The sequence below is a fragment of the Nelusetta ayraudi genome, unplaced genomic scaffold (assembly GCF_046127955.1).
Source record: "Nelusetta ayraudi isolate G7.1 ecotype Tasmania unplaced genomic scaffold, CSIRO-AGI_Nayr_v1 ptg000045l, whole genome shotgun sequence".
NCBI lineage: Eukaryota > Metazoa > Chordata > Actinopteri > Tetraodontiformes > Monacanthidae > Nelusetta > Nelusetta ayraudi.
Genome location: NW_027466095.1, coordinates 2,444,001 through 2,450,000, shown reverse-complemented (window position 1 = coordinate 2,450,000; position 6,000 = coordinate 2,444,001).

Sequence of the window (6,000 nt, the reverse complement as noted above, 5' to 3'; positions counted from 1 at the left end):
ATATTCATCCATAGTCAGTATAATATATATGATATCGCGCAGACCCTCGTCCTCCACCACATTAATTGGCCTGCAAGCCGTAGCCACACCCATTTAGCCCCCGCTGTTGAAAGTTGGCGTGTGGTGGACGCGGCCAGTGGTCTCCGTGCCACACCATCCAACGTGGTTTGCTTTACCTCAGAAGGGGGCGGAGGGCTCTCCGCGTCAGCTGTATGCTTCGCAGACAAGTGAAACGTAAGACTGCTCGTACTCCGGTGGAAACTAAATACAGCTTTACAGTAAATGCATATCACTTTTGTCCTGTCAAGACTGCCATCTGGCAGGGTTTTGAAGTGGAACTTTCCATTTATAATTGACGCCTTATCCATGTTAGTCCTTCCTAGTGCTCATCTACGCTCAGTGTCTTTTTCTTTTTTTTGTTGTGCTTACAAGCCGGCTGCAAGCGTGTGACTGTGTGCTGTGAGTCAATTCATTTCCCGTTTCCACAATCTACGGAGCGGCCAAAGGTTCAAAAAGCACTTTAATGAATTAATTGAATTAATTAACTATGTGGCAGGTGGGTTTGCCCCCACCTTCACGTCATCAATCACACCTGCGCCGGAGTGCAATCTTTGCCTCCCTCAGTGCGTTTACATGGTACTAGAGAAATTTGAATTATTGCCTTCGTCCGATTATGATCGGAGTTTGAGAACTCCGATTGGAATCGGAGAACTCCGATTGAGACACCCAGATAATGCGATTGGAATTCTAATTTCTCGGCCATGTATATGCCTTAGTCGGACTATTAACTGGACAACGTAAGTGCGCACGCGCCACCGCAGAACTACGTCGTCTAACAAAACAGACGGCGTGAAACAACCAGCAAACGCGAATAAGAATGTTGACATTTGGAGAGAGGATGAGACCGGGGCGATGCTTTCTCTTCTAAAAGAGATGGACATATTAAAATAACACACAACAGAGACCTTTTTTAAAAGGGTAGCGCAGCAAATGCACCGCTCCGGCTTTGCGCAGCCCTGAACAAATACGTATTCCTTCGTATTTATATTTCTACCTTTTCGTTCACATTTTTTGTAAGTTAGAAGAATTTCAACTTTGTAAATAAAAGCACAGCAAAGACATGTTTTTCTGATTTGTTTTTATTTCGATAATTTCGCGGTTATTCTGCTGGAAACGGCGTGCAGCGGCACAAGCTTCCTCCACGGTCGGCACTTTAATGAGCGTGTATAACTGAAGACACCGTTCCTTTGCAAAACCTGTACACAAACTCTCCCACCAGTCTGCGCAGAACCCGCATCCAACAAGAACGAGAGTTTGGGGTCCGTGGCGACGGCACAAAGCGTAGCATTGAAGACATTGTGTTGTTGTAGCCCTCCAACAGCAAACAACTTCTTGTCTCATGGTTATCTTTTAAGATAACCATGAGACAAGAAATAGGGTACAGCTTATCTGCAAAGTAAGTAACACGTACATTATGAACTATCATTCTATATCATAATGATGTAATATGTCAACTGAAAGCAGCTGACCAGCTGAAAAGGCTCACTCCACCCCCTACTGTTGGGAGGAGGACACGTTCCCGTCAGTAATTCAAATTTCTCAGCTGCATGTATAGGGGGACAAGGTGAGAACTCCGATTGGACGAGAAAACCGAATTATTGCTTAGTCCGATTAAGCTCTTCCTGCAACTCCCCAGGTGGCATTGTCAGGCAACCCCCCCCAATTTTCCTTTATACCCAGCATCTGAATTGTCTCCACCTCCGCCAGACCCTCCCCCTCGCCACATCTAGTCTTTTTTTGATAGGCTGCCCTCGCTATTAACCTCCCTCTCATCACAGCTTTAATTGTGTCCCACAGTATGGTAGTGTCTACTGGACTATCTATGTTCTCCTCCATAGAGCATTTAATCTCTTTCTTAACCTCCTCCAGTGTTTTTGGATTATTTAGCATACCCACATTTAATCTCCAAAGTGTGTTTTTCTTCCTCTTATTTAGACAAATAATAAGGTAATTAATACTGTGTCAGTACAAGTCAGTCGTTCCTATTTTACATTCCTCTATTCTGTATCTGTCTGTAATGTTAATAAAAAAAATAGCCCTCTGTAACGGGTGGAGGTCTCTCCAAACATCAAACGTCCCGAGTTCGGCTAGAGAGACGTTGACAAGTTTCGACAGGCGGGTCTGACTTCTGTTGCCATTAGTTGTGTCGAGTTTAGCTTTTAAATCATGTTGATTTAGCTCTTGCTGAGAGAGATGTGTTTCCTGTAGATCAGGCATGGCCAAACTACGGCGTGTCTCTGTCCGGCCCGCGTGAAGGCAGTCAAAAATCTAACCTAACTTAGAAATGACACTTGAACCTGCAATGAGTATTTTAGTCGTTCTAAATGAGTCCAACGTTAGAAAAAAAGGAGCGACCCGGACTTCCCACAGTCTCTTTTCTATTAACATGGGAATTCAATTTTAATAATTTGTCAACTAAAAACACTGGTCATACTAGAACATCCCTACCAGCTTTCTTCCCTGTATTCTCTGAATTTAATCAAAGAATCTTTGAAACTCTTGTAGCTTTTCTCTGGCTCGTGTCGCTGCTGATGCGTAGCCCCTCCAGGATCCCTCCTTGCACTGCCACTCCGTCGTAGTGCGGGGCACCGAGTGCCGCAGGCCCCTCCGCACCCGTCGCCACCGCCGTCTTCTCCGCCAGGCCGCGTCTCGCCAATTCCTCCTTTACCTCCTCTGCGCTGTTGTAGGTTCGAGTTCCCGTATCCCAGTGGGTCCTCATCTTGGTGAATGGCGTCTGGAAGCGGATGCCCTTCTCCTTCAGGATTCTTTTAGCAGTGTTGTACTCCTTTCTCTTTTGGACCCTCTCTGTCGCGTAATCGTGATGGAATGACGGTACTTTCTTCCCCAGTTCTATTTTCTTTGTCCATAGCTCTCTCAGGACCCTCTCTTTGGTAGTAAATTCCAGAAAGTTAACAATGATGGGTCTCGGTTGGGCACCGTCCGCTGGCTTCTGTGCAAATGAGCGGTGTGCTCTCTGAATTTGGAAATTAAAATGTGCTGGCAGGTGCAGTTTGCTTTTCAGCAGGTCTTCCACAAACTTGGCCACAGATTCTCCCTCCTCTCCTTCAGTGACTCCATAGATACGTAGGTTGTTTCTCCTCGGCCTGGACTCCAGGTCAGTTAACTTGTCCTGAAGAGCTTTTTGTTCTGTCAGTGATATGACCAGAGCGTCATTAGCTTCCTGTGCCCAACGTTCTAGCTTTTCAATCCGCGACTCAGCCTGGTTGATCTTGCCGGTCTGGAGCTCCTGTTCAGTGATGACTTTCGCAAGTTGTTGATTTATTTCGTCTTTGAAGTCGTCCAAGTCTTTTTCCACATCGTTCCTCAGTGTTTCTCCAAACGTGCGAAGGACTTCTTTTGATTCCATTTTTAAATCCCGTATCTCCTTGCTAATAATTTCTATGTCCGAGCCCTTTTTCGCGTCGTTAGTCACGAGGAGTTCGTTTCGCCATCTCTCTCTGTTTCAGAGCAAGCTGGTAGTTCCGCCATATTGTCTGTTACCGTGTTTCTGTTTTGGTTGAATGGAGTTTTCCTTCCCATTCCAACGTTCCCCTGATCACTTTGTAGTTAATATGATATCTGCCAATAGTTATTCAAGTTTTCGGGGAGTTTTTACCCTGGACGGTCGAGAGCCCTGGTGTCGCGCAGTCTACCGCTTTATGGCCAAACCAGAAGTCCCTTCCCTCTAGCCTTTTCAAGGGGGAGGTGGCTAGACTCGGCTCTTGTGGGACGAGAAGCAGAAGGCCTGTCCGATCGGGGGGGAAGATGAGATGACATTTTTGTGGGTCAACACAAACTCATCTGCGAGGACAGCAGCCTTGGACAATGACGACACTTTCTGTTCATTCAAGAACATTACCACCTTCTCTGGCAAAGAGTCTTTAAAATCTTCTAAAAGAACGAGCTCACGGAGTGACTCAAAGTCATTTTTGACATCATTAGCTGCACACCATTTATCAAAGAGGTTGCTTTTCTCCCATGCAAACTCGACAAAGGTTTGACCACTAGATTTTCTATGGTTCCTAAATTTTTGCCGGTAGGGCTCAGGAACAAGCTCATAAGCAGGAAAAATTGCTTCCTTTCCAACATCATATTGCAGGCTGTCTTCTAAGAAAAGAGCAGACACCAACTCCTGTGCTTTTCCCACCCGCTTGCATTGGAGAAGGACAGGCCACATGTCTCTTGGCCAGTTGAGTGGCGAAGCTATTCGCTCCAAGGCACTGAAGTATGAATCAACTTCTGCCTCACGAAATGCTGGCACCAGAAAAATGTTTTTACTGGGGCTGGGCAACGATTAAAAATTTGAATCGCAATTAATCGCATGATTTACCTGATCAATCACGATTAATCACGTCGTATACGCAAAAGCCAATAATGAATTTAAAGTCTTTCATACACTTTAATTTAAATGTTCTGCCATATAAACAAAAGCACCATAACATTTATCGTGCAAACACTTAACATCAGCACTTTACACAGAAACATTTTTAATGTAAATCTAAAGTTAAAAAAAATGCAAATACAAAATTAAAGCTTATTGCCAATGCCAGGGCATTACTGTTATCCTGTTCCTTATGAAAAATAAAAAAAATCTACCTACAAAATCCTGAGCCACAATAATAACAGGCAATTTCTGAGGTAACAGCAGAAACATTTTTCTTTTATCAGGGAGCAGCATAACCAGTCTGCGTTCCCTTGCAAATGTCCCAGTTAGAAAGGGTGAGGCACAAAAACGTTCACTTTTGGGTTTTTCTTCACAGGGGACTAGAATGTAAAGTCCACATTTATACTGGAGTTCCTTTGGAGAATCTCACTCAACTCAGTGCAGTTTGTCAGTTCCTGGAACTTGACGGCCAGTTATTTTAAATGTACTGCCATATGAATTAAAGTGCCATAACATTTACTGTGCAAACACACTTTTAAAATCAGCATTTTTGAACAATTAGCAGCTAAGAAAAAAAAAAAGTGTAAATTTAAACTCAACTTAAACAATGTTTTAAAGCAATACAAAATTAAAGCTGTAAGCAGCGTTTGCGGGACTGAGCCCACCTGGCCACTGCCTGCCGTGACGTCCGCCACCTGGCCACGAGCCCCCGACACCCGCCAACGCTTCCCAACGCCTGGCGATTCCGCCCGAAACCCGCCGATGCCCCATTACTGCCGCCGACGCCTGCTGATGACACATCAAGCACTGACTTGACATTACTGACTTGACATTTAGAAACATTTGATTTCTAAATGCTTTTTTTTTTTTTACTGTATTACTGTATCATTTTGGAGATAATAAGCTTTAAAGTTGGCTTTTTGTTTTGTTTTGCGACAGCTCCAATATTCCATTTTTACTGTACAATAACATCAAATTGCTCCATAAGCTCTGTCAATGGTTGGTACAGTTGACCTCAGGACAACCTTGAATATATCTTCAATCATTATAAGGCATATTTAATGTACCATTTTGGAGATATTAAGCCTCAAAGTTGTTGTTTTCCTTTTTCTTTTTAGCTTTTCAAACAGGCAAAAAGGGCCCAGTACTCAATTTTTTACTGCACAGTAACATTGCTTTGCTCCATAATTTCTGTCAGTGGTTGGTACAGTTGACCTGAGGAATACCCTGACTATATCCTCAGTCATTATCAAGCATATGTACAGTATCATTTTGGAGATATTAAGCCTTAAAGTTGGCTTTTTTTTTTTTTTTTTTTTGCGAAAGCTCCAATATTCCATTTTTACTGTACAATAACATCAAATTGCTCCATAAGCTCTGGCAATGGTTGGTACATGTGGCATGACGAAATACTGTATTACCAAGTTTGTAGTTGCAGTATCTTCAGTTTATGGGGTAGACGGTGCTCAAATTGGATTGATTGAAGATGTAGTTTAGGTACAATTTGCTTGTTTTTTATCAAAATTTAAGTTGATTGCAGTTCAAGGTGGCACAAT